This window comes from Bombina bombina, chromosome 3 (genome assembly GCF_027579735.1).
Source record: "Bombina bombina isolate aBomBom1 chromosome 3, aBomBom1.pri, whole genome shotgun sequence".
NCBI classification, from domain to species: Eukaryota; Metazoa; Chordata; class Amphibia; order Anura; family Bombinatoridae; genus Bombina; species Bombina bombina.
This window is the reverse complement of record NC_069501.1, coordinates 811153920-811169526: the sequence shown is the minus strand read 5'-3', so window position 1 is coordinate 811169526 and position 15607 is coordinate 811153920.

The following is a 15607-nucleotide window of genomic DNA, read 5'->3' as shown; positions in this document are numbered from 1 at the left end:
GTCACTTTCTCTTGGGAATCAAGTATGAAAAAGGAAAACATGAAGCTGACTAAAAATGCAACAAACGCTAAACAGCTTGAACGGAGATACTACAATGAAGACACTGTTAAAAGCATTAAATAAACCCTTTCTAAGGCTATTATTAAAATCAACAAACAACGATGTACATTTTATAAGGTTTAAAAAAGCTTAAATTCACAGTGCAAGACAAAATATTAGGACAAAAAAAATCCCCATGTGTGCATAGTAAGAATATTAGAAGCAGAAGTGTTTAACGGCTCAAATAATAAAAGAAAATATTTTGATGACAATTTTTTTTAATATTTTCAGTTACAACATTGCCATTAATATCACACAGGGTAAACAATGTTCTATTTCCACTCTAAAACATGAATGTGTCTTGCAAACCCCACCATAATGAATTAATTGCCTTCCACTAACTCCTTACAGAATATCTGTGTGTGTGTGTGTGTACATATATATATATATATATATATATATATGTCTACAGTATGAGAATCTGCCCTTTGAAGACGCGGAAGAATGTCCCCGAACGTTAAATTAAATTTGTCACCTTTTGAAGAAATCCTGAGTCCTCATTGTTCATTGTGCAGTGTTTTTATATATATATATATATATATATATATATATATATATAAAAAAATATAAATATATATATATATATATATATATATATATATATATATATATATATATATATATATATATATATATATATCATTTTCAATACATAATTACAATAGAGTTTTACAGGCAAATTGCCTAAGGGATTTCCTCAATTCAGCTTTTTCATTTTCTAACTGTTCATTAAGGTCAATCAAGTGTGAAGACAGAAAAATCTAATTTTAATTTTTTCTTGTAGTAGTTAAATGATTGTCACAGTCAGGTAACTGTGTTCTATCGTAGTAGGCATCTGATCTTCAGTTCTGTTGCACACATTGTCATCATGAGAGGTACATTTCTTTAAACTTTTGTGCATTCACAATACAACATGCTAATGAAATACTATATATTCCACTGCCACCCCTCTGCATTGTCTGCCATTGCCAGTCATACCCACCAGAGATATGTAAAAAATTTCTAATTGAGGCACCTCTTTGATGTATTTTGCTGCAGTCCTACTTAGAAAAACAATTACAGAATCTGACCCAGTTTTTTGGTGACCTCTTATCACCTCAAACCAAGAACAATCTTTGTAATGTCAGCTTACATGAAATGTTTTGAAATACTGATAGTGATATAAAACACAAATACCCTTAAATAATAATAAAAACAGTATTCCTCATTAGTCAAGCAGGGTTCTGTGTCTATCACATGTATATTGATATAATAGCCAATGGCAGCTCACTGTAATTGTTATCAGTATTCACACTGAGTGTATTTCATTTTCTGAATAGGATTCAGGAATAGTTTTTTTCCCTTAATTTGCCCAATGAAGAGATACCACAGCAAAAATGGTATTTAATGCTAACTATGGTTCTTTTTTAATAAAAACATATTGTTGAATTTACAATGTTCAAAATAGTTTTGAACTTTACTCCTGTTTCCCGTGTCCATTTTCTCTAAAAAAAATAAATAAGGTTTTGCTTTACTTTCAATTAATTGGAATTGTTAACAAATGTCTACATGTGAACTGTAATATTCTTAAAAGAATATAAAAGTCAGCTGGGACTGTGAAATGCCAGCATCCAATTCTAACACACTTTGCAATTATATAATGTATTTAAAGGGTCATAATACCCAAATGTTTAAACAATTGAAAGTGATGTAGTATAGCTGTAAAAAGCTGACTAGAAAATATCACCTGAACATCTCTATGTAAAAAAGAAAGATATTTTACCTCAAAAGTTTCTCAGTAGCCACATCCCATTGTAAAGGACTTCTAAGCAGCAAATCAGTATGTCTGTCCGGGAAAGCGTAAGGAAGCGAGCTTTCGTGCACACTCATTTTTTTTTTTTTACCTGCAGCTGGGCTGCAGCTGAGTATAACTTTTTACACAGAACTTACTCTGCTGAGCTGAGGAGATTGTGAGGTAAAATATCTTCCTTTTTTACATAGAGATGCTCATGTGATATTTTCCTGTCAGCTTTTTACAGTTATACTGCATCAGTTTCAAGTGATTTAGCATATGTGTATTATGTCCCTTTAATACAAGGCTGATTTAGCCTTTTTGTAAAGCAGTTGCATGGTACAATCACACCAATCAGTTTCTAGTTGGCCTGTGATGATATCTGCAACAATATAGCAAATTTAGGGCGTCATTTAAAATGCAGCAAAAGCTGCTTTGTAGCTGTTGCTGTGCAGGCTTTTTCATGCAAGCCTACTTACCAAAAGCTAACAAGCAATGGCCACTGCTTCTTAACCTCTCCACCACCTCACCCTGAACTTGATTGACAGGCCCTACTCCAGGGTGATTGATCATGCGAGAGCACTAGAATTTTATGGTGCAATGATAACTGCGGGGCGCAGATGTACAGCTTGCCACAAAAATGGGTGGACCAAGTCTGTCTGTCTTATGATAACTTGAGCCATTAAATAAGTTGAACAAATTGAAGCAGGTGTTTTAATTAATTTGTATTACAAAATGTGATGAAATAGGTTTTAGGGGATGTACAGCTGCTGCACACTATTGACTTTTATGTCCCTTTAAGCACAGTGAAAGGATTTTAAACAAACAGAATCTGAGATGACTATTACATAAATATGTTTGCGTGTGTTGAACATGCTATAATGTTTTTTATTACTGTTCATAAAAATCTACATTTCAAAATGTTTTTTCTCACCTATCCGCACATCTTTCAGAAAAAGCACTAATCATGTTATACGCTTTTGTTTAATTTTCAGCAGACACTTAATGAACCTGAATAGGTCACTTTGAATGGGTACAGAGGCAAACCGTGACACAAATTGCATCACAAAAGTGTTAATAGTTCTATTGATTCAATTTATCCTCCACAAGCTAGATAGTTTATAATGAAGATTGATGATCCTTTCTTCTGTATATTGACACACAAACTGTATGACAAATTTTACACAAATTTTAGGTGAACTAGACGATTTCACATTGATAAACATTCCAAACTATGTCAACTAGCTGTAGTAACAAAAATAGAAAAAGGAAATTAGAGATTTTAAATTATTTTTTTTAATCCTAAATTAAATTTGCTACCATTTTTTTTTTTCATAATTTTACTATAAAAGCCAAATTATTCCCCTTAAAGAATTTACACAAACATTTAAATGCAATTGTGCTATGAAAAAAAGTCAATTTCTGGGCCAAAATGTGTCAGCGGCTTCAGACATAACGAATACAATTGACCACACATCTAGGCATTTTATATGCTTAAACTAAATAAATAAAAACACAGACACTTGAACTTGGGTGAAAAAGGCCGTAGCCCGCATTTATTATAAAATTAAATGAAGATCAATACTTTATTAAACACAAACTTCATTTAAAAGTGCTTGCCCTAAAACACAAGGTCGTGCCTTCCACTGGCTCTCAGCCAGGCACGCCCCCACCATAACCTCTCCCCATATCTGAGGAGGTACCCACAATAATTATTTAAATTTTTAGGCTAGCACCCCGCACCAGCTGCGACAGCCACTTACCAAACAAAAGAGGAGGGAGGGACGCTTCTTTCCAGGTCCGATTCTTCCGACGCTGAAGAGAAAGTGAGCAACGGCTCAGAAACCACGCCTACGCCTAGAGTGAGGTCACTGGCCCCTCCTCTCATAGGCAATCGACCGGGGCCTCATTGACCACACATCTAGGCATTTTATATGCTTAAACTAAATAAATAAAAACACAGACACTTGAACTTGGGTGAAAAAGGCCGCAGCCCGCATTTATTATAAAATTAAATGAAGATCAATACTTTATTAAACACAAACTTCATTTAAAAGTGCTTGCCCTAAAACACAAGGTCGTGCCTTCCACTGGCTCTCAGCCAGGCACGCCGCCACCATAACCTCTCCCCATATCTGAGGAGGTACCCACAATAATTATTTAAATTTTTAGGCTAGCACCCCGCCACTGCACGAATTACATTCGAGCACGAACCCACAGGGCTAAGGCCTTTTTCACACCCTCGCTTATATTAAAATTAAACAGATGGAGACCTACCTCATTAAGGTGAACACCATCATTCAAAAAGAAACATTTACCAACTTCACCTTCAAATTCCACATGCCTAATAGCACACCCACCCAATTTGGCCACAAAGCTAGAAATAGTTCTATTGACCTTCTTTCTAGAACCATCCAAACGTCTAATATCCCAAGCTGATCTCCAGGAGATTTTGCATTCTATGTCAGACCAAACGATTGTGATTCGGGGAAATAATTCCTTCAACCTAATAATATCCCACTTAATCATGTCAATTAAACCTTTTTGAGACATAAAACCCAGGTCGTTACCCCCTGCGTGAACCACTAGAATATCAGGAGGATGAAAAAGTCTCGCCCAGCTAATTACTTGCCCCACCAATTGCTCCCATTTCATGCCCCTAATGCCAAACCATTTAATAAACACATTCTCAGAAGGGCAACCAAGCTGACACCCAGAATCTTTACACGAAGCCGCCTTTCTCGCCCAGTAAACATAGGAGTGTCCCACGATCCAACAATGCGGGGGACCTGCTGAAACAAAAACTAACACACTAAATCTGGCCTAACATAAGACCTAAAACATTCAGACTTCCACCTCCCAATCCTTTTAACCACACTTTCATTCAAACCCAGAATGCTAGCTTCCGTAGCTGCACCAATCCTGAAAGAATGACAACCAAATTCCTTACTATTAATACCAATGTATTCCAAAGCTTTTCTCATGACAGATTCAAATTGAAAGCGAGATAAAGAGGATCCATCCTCGTGAATCAATAAAGCTCCCCTAACAGATTGATCTCTACAACATAAATAATCCTTAACTGCCGTAACTGGGCAGCACACACCCCCAATTTCGTTCAAACAAACCCAACAACCCCTACCTTCTTGATCCGTTTTTGATTTCTTTAACCATAACAAAACATTGTGTTCATTTAAAACAACATCCTCCAACCTAAAACCACCTTGACTCCAACGATTAGCAGAAACCAATTCTGAAATTCTAAAAGCACCAAAAAATGCTAACAAAAATGAAGCCTTGAATAATAAAACCTCAAAACTAGAAAAACAAACCTTAGGTAAAACCGACACCATTCTCTCCACTATAGAAAAAACTAAAGGACGTCTCTTATCCAAAGCCACCTTTTGCCTCAACAAACTTCTCACCGCCATACGTATACAACATTTTTTGGACAGATCAGACCAATCCAACATTTTAAACAAAAAGGACAATGCCGCCATGTTCCTTTTTATCACAGATTTAGAATTTTTTTTATCTCTCCATTCCTCAATCCAACACAGCAGCAAACTCACTTCATCCACATGACCATTGTTTTCCAGCAGTTTATTCAACCAGATTACCCATACCGACACATAAGCCTTCCACGTACCAGGAGCTATGGCTCCCCTCACCCAACTCACAACTCTAGAAAATTCAGGTACCACATTTCCTCCGGGCACGTAGCACCCACCGTGTCTGCATCCGGAACAGCCTGACGAAACCTCTGCCACTGAAAACGAGAAAGAGCATCAGCCCCAACATTCTCCTTTCCAGGAACGTGAACAGCTCTAAAATACACATTATGCTTCATACATTCGAAAACAAACATTCTGATCAAACCAATTACCGGTTTAGAGCTTGAAGATAAATGATTGATGGCAAAAACATCACCCAAGTTATCAGAATGAAAAGTCACCTTTTTGTTTTCGAACTCGCCACCCCAGATCTTCAAAGCTACCACTAACGGGAATAACTCCAGAAAAACGAGGTTCCTGGTAAGGCCCGCCTCGGCCCATGTTTCAGGCCAAGCACCTGAACACCACTTATTACCAAACAAAGCGCCAAAACCATGTGCTCCAGAAGCATCAGTAAATAGATGCAGCTCACTGTTCAAAATTTCAGCAGATTGAATTAAAGACTTACCATTAAACTCTTTTAAGGTGGCCTTCCAAACACGTAGATCCTCCTTAACATGAGCAGACAGATGTATCCTAAAATGGGGAATCTTAACCCCAACTGTTGATAACGACAATCTCCTGCAGAAAATTCTGCCAACAGGGATAATCCTACAAGCAAAATTAAGCTTACCAACTAAGGATTGAATTTCTTTCAATGACAGCTTCTTTTTTTTAAGGGCAAAGTCAAGAGAAAAAAACAAATCTTTCACTTTATCCTCAGGCAGCCTACACTCCATAACCACCGTATCAATGCAGATACCCAGAAAACTGATTACTGAAGAAGGCCCTTCTGACTTATCGCTGGCAATTGGAATACCAAAATCCCCAGCCATAGCAACAAAAGAGTCCATAAGCACCTGACACGAATTAAGTCCAGAAGGACCCACAAAAAGAAAATCATCCAAATAATGGATGACCGATGAAAACCCCGAAATCTGTTTGACCACCCATTCCAGAAAACAACTGAATTTTTCGAATAACGAACAAGAAATAGAGCAGCCCATGGGTAAACATAAATCCACAAAATAGGAACCATCTGCAAAACATCCCAATAAGTGGTGACAAGAAGGATGCACAGGTAAAAGTCTAAAAGCAGACTCAATATCCACTTTAGCCAACAAAGCATTATGACCCGCATCTCTCACTAACGATAAAGCCTTATCAAAAGATGCATATCTTACCATAGACAATTCAGGGTCAATCCCGTCATTAACCGAAAAACCTTTCGGAAAAGACAAGTGATGAATCAGCCTAAACTGATTTGGAACCTTCTTTGGAACAACACCCAAGGGAGACACCCTTAGATTATCAAAAGGAGGAAAGACAAAGGGTCCTGCCATTCTACCAAGAGACACCTCCTTCTGAATCTTTTCCAAAACAACATCAGGAAATTCTTTTGCAGACTTAAGATTACCAGCAAAAACAGATTCAATTCCAACTACAAAAGGAATAAGAAAGCCATCATTGAAACCCTTAAACAAAATTTCTGCATCAGATGCCGAACCTTTTTTACTGCCGTACAACCTTAACCAAGGCTCCATCCTTTCTACTTTCACCGGAGTCTTGGCCTTGAATGACACTCTCGACTTTTGATGAAGATTTGACCTTCTTAAAGCATTTGGCACTGGAATGAACTCCTCCACAAAAGGAGCATTCATGCTTGTACTTGCAAGCTGAACCGAATTTACATGCTCCCTCATTGAACTGAAAACAGAGACCTTTCCTGAAGGCCACCGCAGATGATGAGGAAGATGATGCACCGGCAACAACTCCTGAAACCCGAAAGGACTGAACTGACCTTAAAGGAGTCATAAGCTCCAGCCAAATACCCATGTCCCTATCATCCCAAAGCATCTCAGGACGAACCGCCAAACGTTGACGGAATTGTTCGTCATACTTCCACCATGCCAGACCGCCATAAGTACGACAAGCACTAGCTATCTCGTCCAAATAGCAAAAAAGGGAAGAACACAGTTCTGGGAACCTCTCACCCATCACACTAGCCAAGATGCAAAATGCCCGAGACCAGTTAGATAATGTTTTAGGAATCTTCCTGAATCTCTTTCTACGCTCATCCTCATCCTTCTTACCAGAATCACTCTTAGAATCGTCCTTACTGTCAAAACTTTGATCCACCGGAAGCAAAGAAAATATCTCAATAAATTCACGCCTCCAAATTTTCTCCTTTATATCTTTAGAAAGATGAATGCCCAAAGGCCCAACTGAACACAGACAAGGCCACCTAAGGGCTTGGTCAGATATTCTAACCTGACCAGAAACTGAAGGAATAACAGATGCAACAGAACCAGCCTGGTCCGGAGGACCTCCCCCGGATACCATATGCTGAGAAACCCAAGCGCCCACTGGGCCCGAAGGAACACTAATATTAGAATTAGAACCACTTTCCATTTGAGATACCAAATCCTTTAAACCTCTTAATAGCACCTCACAACGATCATCTGAAACATTCACATTTTGCACAGGAATCACACCACCACTCACACCATCAACACATGACACATTAGAACCTTCCTTTGATATACCTGCTTCCTTCCTTGAGTCCAGGCGTCTAGGTTCACTTCCCTGCCTCAGACCATCCCTTTCTTTATGACTCCTTCTATCCGGAGTCCTAGATCTCCTGTATTTCACTCTCTCCCTTGACTGACTGTCGAGAGTACCCCAAACAGCAGTTTCTCCTGACTCCTGATTCTTTCTGACGCTAACAGGCGACCGGGATCTTACCCGACGCCGTGCAACTGGAATCCTGGATCTTCTTTCTTGTCTGTCTCTTCCTCCTGAACTGCCCTGTGACCGAGAGGATGCGTAACCCCTGTTAGCTACACTCCCACCACTAACATCTAAATTAGCTGCCCTGTTCCCCTTATCAGAGAAAGGCCTAGCAAATGATTCCCTATCCCCAACTGAGTGAAAACTCCTATCCATAACACTACTATTACTATTCTCCCTATTCTCAGGAATCAGAGCCCTAATTAAATGTGACAACATTTCCATACCCCCTACCTGTTCTGAAGCCACTGGTCCTGAAACAGATGTCGATTGCTCCTCTTCCTCTCCAAAGTCGCTATAATGATCCTCAATCCATAAGGAATCACCTTCTTCATGTTCACTTCGACTAGTGAATTCCTTCTGTCCTGCCGTGTCACACCTATCCTGCAAAACAACTGGAGAAAAGGAAACATTACCCTGCCTAACGGCAGCCCCCCTGAAATCCTTAATACTCTGACTACCAAAACTATGTCTCTCTCTATTACTCTGTCTATTATCTGAATCTAAACTATAAATATCAGTACCTCTTCCTGCCTCCTCCCTCCCAACTAGTCTAGCATCCTTGGACACCATGTATTCTTGACCAGAAACCGAATCACAATGTTTAGTCTTCTTTAATGCCTTTCTGCCAGACCCTTTATTTCCAGGGTCGTCAAAGTTTAATGCTCTCCTAGCTGATTCTGACGTAGGTCCTGCTGACACATTTGCCTCAGGCCTAGTGCCCGTTAATCTCCCTCTCACAGAATTAACATTTGCGCTATCCCTGGCATCTTTTATCAGAGCCGTAATGTCCTGTTTTTTATTCCCCGCAGGCCCTGAGGCCGTAAAACTGGTCCTGTCAGATATGCCGGCTGGGCCTGAAAAGGCCGTTACCTGTTCCGAAAAAGGCGCCAAAACTGAAGGGGCCTCTACTTCCGAACTGCTCTCTATTGCCCCCATTGCGGCCTCCTCCACCATATGCTCCCCACCGGACACCTCACCGCGACCTGAAAGAGATAAGAAATTACCTGTCCCAGGCTCCGAAACCGGAATCCGTAACTCCTCCTGGTCGCCGGCGATTCTGCTCCTGCTCCGACTCTTGCTGCCTGCTCCAGCCTTGGATGCGACGGTGCAGGCCTGCACCGCCCGTTGCGCTGGGACTCCTCCTGCTGACGACGTCTTCACCGACCTTCTTCCTCTGCTGCTGGACTGCCGCCTCTTGCCACTCGATGGACTTAGCCTCACCGGTGGACGAGATCTCCGAACAGGCCTAGATGCTCCTGCACCCGCCGTCTCCGCTCCTCCGGATCCGCCGACCTCTTCTGGGACCAGCCTCTTCTTCAACCAATTGACTCCCTTTGTCCTCACCAGCTCCTGGACCGTGCCGAGAATTGACTGCAGATCCGCCATGGTGAAAACAGGAACGCTTCTTTCCAGGTAATAACAGGAACGCTTCTTTCCAGGTCCGATTCTTCCGACGCTGAAGAGAAAGTGAGCAATGGCTCAGAAACCACGCCTACGCCTAGAGTGAGGTCACTGGCCCCTCCTCTCATAGGCAATCGACCGGGGCCTCATATTTTTGTGTTAATTCTTTAAAGGCAACATTTTTGCTCTGTATGTAAGATGTATTTATTTAGGCCTAGATTACGAGTATAATATTACGAGCTCAGCAAAGCCCTGGGCTTACATCAGCCACAAGAGCCCCACAGCTACTCTCCATAACCACACAACGCTGGTCTGGAGCGCCCGCCATCTTGACATCATCTGGAAGCAGAACGCTGCGACATCAGGGCGAATTAAAGCTTGAAGCAAACAAAAATAGCTAAAAGCTAAACTGGGGCACTGCAATTAATGGACCATTGCTAAAAAAGGTTCACAGGGAAGCAAATGCAGCACTAGGACAGCGTAGTAAGCTAAAACGTCAGCCACCTGGGTGGGAACACTTGTTAAATTAGCTATTGCTAACCCCAAAGACAGAGGAACATTCTAAACATATCAAAAGCTACAGTGTTGATAGTGCTTGTACACTGAACTTTGCATTCTGCAACCCTCATATTATCTGCACAAGAAAAATAAGAAACAAGGAAGCCCTCTTAACAATAACTGGCTCCTGCAAATACACGTACACACCTGATCCCCCTAAACAAGGTCTAAGGAAAATCTAAATCTAATATAAAAAACCTTTTTGACCCTGCACAATCTCACTATTTCATGAAAGTGGAGAATTATTTTATAAGCTCCCCAAAGAGCTGTAGGATAAATATGACGGTAAAGTCAAGGCAGGCAGACAAAAAATAAAAAAAAATATAGAGGTACATGCGGCCCCACACTCTCCTGTAATAACAGAGGAAATACCACCCAATAGTTCAACAAATGACAGCACTATTCCTGCCCAAAATGGAGCAGATTCAGTCAGGGATGGATTCAATAGTGTGAAAAACCTCTCAGAAGGGAGGTAAGTGGGAGTTATTAGGTCTCTTATATTATCCTAAAAGGGTAAACCTAAGTATCCCTGTATAGGTAGTGCCTAATACCCAAATATTATTTATCTAGAAAAATAAAAAGGAAAAAACACAGAAGGTATTATGTGGCACCCTTTTAATAAAAGACTTAGCTCAGATAAGACATGGACCGGGAGGACAGCTATAACTAATTTAAAATGTAACTTTTATTAGTCAATATTTAAAATTAAATCAAACATACAAATACATATATTACACAATGGGATAATATGGAGTTTTAGGAAAACCAATTATGCATGTATCAGTGTTTAACTAGTGGTCTTTATAGTAGGATTGAGACCATCTGTGATTATCACATGAATGAATGAGTACGATTCAAAAGAATCAATAAAAATCAGTTCCTAAATAGAAAAATATCTCATCATACCACCACAGTCATATCTAAATACCATTTTCTTAAAAGTGAATGAAATCAAAATCATCTGTAACATACATAGAAGAGAAAAATAAAGTTTAAAAATGTGTTCAAGAGAGGAACACAAAGTTATTTCTAACACACACTTCTCCTGTGTAAATTTGGTATAAAGATGTATACCTAAGTCAAGAGATTAATTACTACTACTACATATAAGTAGCGGTGAGTATAAAGTTACTATATGGTCTAGTTTAAAGGGTATCTATGTATGCCTCAGATACTAAGAACAGCTAGGTGAGGAGAAAAGCTAGCAGTATTATCCCCAAGGTTCGCAAATATATACTCACGTTCTATAATCTAGTATGGAATACACTGTGTGCAGAATTATTATTTTGACCACATCATCCTCTTTATGCATGTTGTCTTACTCCAAGCTGTATAGGCTCGAAAGCCTACTACCAATTAAGCATATTAGGTGATGTTCATCTCTGTAATGAGAAGGGGTGTGGTCTAATGACATCAACACCCTATATCAGGTGTGCATAATTATTAGGCAACTTCCTTTCCTTTGGCAAAATGGGTCAAAAGAAGGACTTGACAGGCTCAGAAAAGTAAAAAATAGTGAGATATCTTGCAGAGGGATGCAGCACTCTTAAAATTGCAAAGCTTCTGAAGCGTGATCATCGAACAATCAAGCGTTTCATTCAAAATAGTCAACAGGGTCGCAAGAAGCGCGTGGAAAAACCAAGGCGCAAAATAACTGCCCATGAACTGAGAAAAGTCAAGCGTGCAGCTGCCAAGATGCCACTTGCCACCAGTTTGGCCATATTTCAGAGCTGCAACATCACTGGAGTGCCCAAAAGCACAAGGTGTGCAATACTCAGAGACATGGCCAAGGTAAGAAAGGCTGAAAGACGACCACCACTGAACAAGACACACAAGCTGAAACGTCAAGACTGGGCCAAGAAATATCTCAAGACTGATTTTTCTAAGGTTTTATGGACTGATGAAATGAGAGTGAGTCTTGATGAGCCAGATGGATGGGCTCGTGGGTGGATTGGTAAAGGGCAGAGAGCTCCAGTCCGACTCAGACGCCAGCAAGGTGGAGGTGGAGTACTGGTTTGGGCTGGTATCATCAAAGATGAGCTTGTGGGGCCTTTTCGGGTTGAGGATGGAGTCAAGCTCAACTCCCAGTCCTACTGCCAGTTTCTGGAAGACACCTTCTTCAAGCAGTGGTACAGGAAGAAGTCTGCATCCTTCAAGAAAAACATGATTTTCATGCAGGACAATGCTCCATCACACGCGTCCAAGTACTCCACAGCGTGGCTGGCAAGAAAGGGTATAAAAGAAGAAAATCGAATGACATGGCCTCCTTGTTCACCTGATCTGAACCCCATTGAGAACCTGTGGTCCATCATCAAATGTGAGATTTACAAGGAGGGAAAACAGTACACCTCTCTGAACAGTGTCTGGGAGGCTGTGGTTGCTGCTGCACGCAATGTTGATGGTGAACAGATCAAAACACTGACAGAATCCATGGATGGCAGGCTTTTGAGTGTCTTTGCAAAGAAAGGTGGCTATATTGGTCACTGATTTGTTTTTGTTTTGTTTTTGAATGTCAGAAATGTATATTTGTGAATGTTGAGATGTTATATTGGTTTCACTGGTAAAAATAAATAATTGAAATGGGTATATATTTGTTTTTTGTTAAGTTGCCTAATAATTATGCACAGTAATAGTCACCTGCACACACAGATATCCTCCTAAAATAGCTATAACTAAAAACAAACTAAAAACTACTTCCAAAAATATTCAGCTTTGATATTAATGAGTTTTTTGGGTTCATTGAGAACATGGTTGTTGTTCAATAATAAAATTAATCCTCAAAAATACAACTTGCCTAATAATTCTGCACTCCCTGTATATCCAGGCAATATTATAGTGTCGGCAGTTTCAGAAGGTGATTCAATTTTACCCCATAAAAAAGACCGGTGACAATTAAGGCCAACAAAATTAAGTTAAAGATTAATTTTTACTAAGTAGGTACAGGAGAAGCAGTGTGAACGCCTGACGCTCGTTTCGCTAACTGCTTTCTCAAACGCGCGGGAGAAAGCAGTTGGCGAAACGCGCGTCAGCCGTTCGCACTGCTTCTCCTGTACCTACTTAGTAAAAATTAGTCTTTAACTTAATTTTGTTGGCCTTAATTGGCACCGGTCTTTTTTATGGGGTAAAATTGAATCTCCTTCCGAAACTGCCGACACTATAATATTGCCTGGATATATTCCATACTAGATTATAGAACGTGGATATATGTTTGCGAACCTTGGGGATAATACTGCTAGCTTTTCTCCCCACCTAGCTGTTCTTAGTATCTGAGGCATAAATAGATACCCTATAAACTAGACCATATAGTAACTTTATACGCACCACTATTTATATGTAGTAGTAATTAATCTCTTAACTTAGGTATACATCTTTATACCACATTTACACAGGAGAAGCGAGTGTTAAAAATAACTTTAAAAACAAAAAGAACACAGAGCGCAACCCACTCTGAACGTAAAACTGTTTAATGTGAATTACAACAAGTAAACAGACGTATACAGGCAAAGTCGTACATAACACGTAAAAAATGCAGGCATTAAAAGTCACCACTCGGCAGTAAAACCGCTGGGCACAGACAATCCTCCGTCTCTTTCCAGCACACAGGGTCTTTCCACCGGCTATGCTGTTATAGATGTCCGCTATAGTATTTCAGACATCCAATCCGGAAGTCCAAGACGTAACCGGAACTGATCACGGCAAGGGTAGCCTCACGGATTCCTGACAGTTAGATGTCGTTTGTTGTTGTAAGCTACTACGGTGTAGCTCGATACTCCTCAGTGCACTGAACTCTACGCGTTTCGTCGGGTTACGACCCGACTTTTTCAAGAGAATGTCGTTATCCTGATTATGGCTTCCTATTTAAACATGGCGGGGAGGGGCACACCTCCAAAATAAAAAGATCTAATAGGTTGATCTTCGCTGAATACACCCAATCAATGAATTAATGAAGTCCATCATATGCCCTTATAGTGAAAGGCTACGAGTATTTGCGCTGAATCTTATAAAACGATATCTGCCTTAATTTTAATCACATATACGTCTGTCTTCAATTGGCTCAGTTGTTCTACAGCACCTGTGGCGTGTTAAAAATAACTTTGTTATAAAAATATGTTACCCCTCATAAGAAAATGAGAATGTTATGGCTACCAAAGGACCATTATAAAATATCACTCTAATAGGCAGCAACTTATATTCCAGAGGTATTAGTATTAATTTATCCTTTATATTAAAAAGGGGTATCAAATTATCATCTTTGCATCTTTAGATTTGCACTGTTATTAGAGACAAAGTAGTTTACTATATTCAGTAAGATGTATATTTGTTGTCTCCAGCTTTGTCAAACAAGTAATTTCCTTCTTGCTTTTTTTTTTTAATTGCAATGTGTCTGAGGCTGTTCTGAACATTTATTATTTGCATCCTATAAGTTTGACTACACAAAATGTATGTTATTATCTGAACTAACTCAATAAAAATCTTTGATTAAAAAAAAATAATAACTTTGTGTTCCTGTCCTGAACACATTTTTAAACTTTATTTTTCTCTTCTATGTATGTTACAGATGATTTTGATTTCATTCATTTTTAAGAAAATAAAAAAGTAAACACTGCGGATATCTTGTAGTCTGACTTATTGTCAGATAAATTATATATTTTTTATCTAAAGGAAATGGTATTTAGATATGACTGTGGTGGTATGATGAGATATTTTTCTATTTAGGAACTTATTTTTATTGATTCTTTTGAATCGTACTCATTCATTCATGTGATAATCACAGATGGTCTCAATCCCACTATAAAGACCACTAGTAAAACACTGATACATGCATAATTGGTTTTCCTAAAACTCCATATTATCCCATTGTGTAATATATGTATTTGTATGTTTGATTTAATTTTAAATATTGACTAATAAAAGTTACATTTTAAATAAGTTATAGCTGTCCTCCCGGTCCATGTCTTATCTGAGCTAAGTCTCTTATTAAAAGTGTGCCACATAATACCTTCTGTGTTTTTTCCTTTTTATTTTTATGGATTCATTAGCATCAGAAGTGAAACAGTTTTCTAGTCACATGGGGCAAGTGGAACAGCGAGTCTCAGACATTGAGGACAGGCATAATGAAACCCAAGCAAGTGTCTCAATGATGGAAAGACAAGTTAAATATCTGAAAGATAAAGTTGAAGATCTTGAAAATATATCTCGTCATAACAATCTTAAATTTGTGGGGCTACCTGAGTCAGTTCTAAATAAGGACTTGATGGATTTTGTCCAGCAT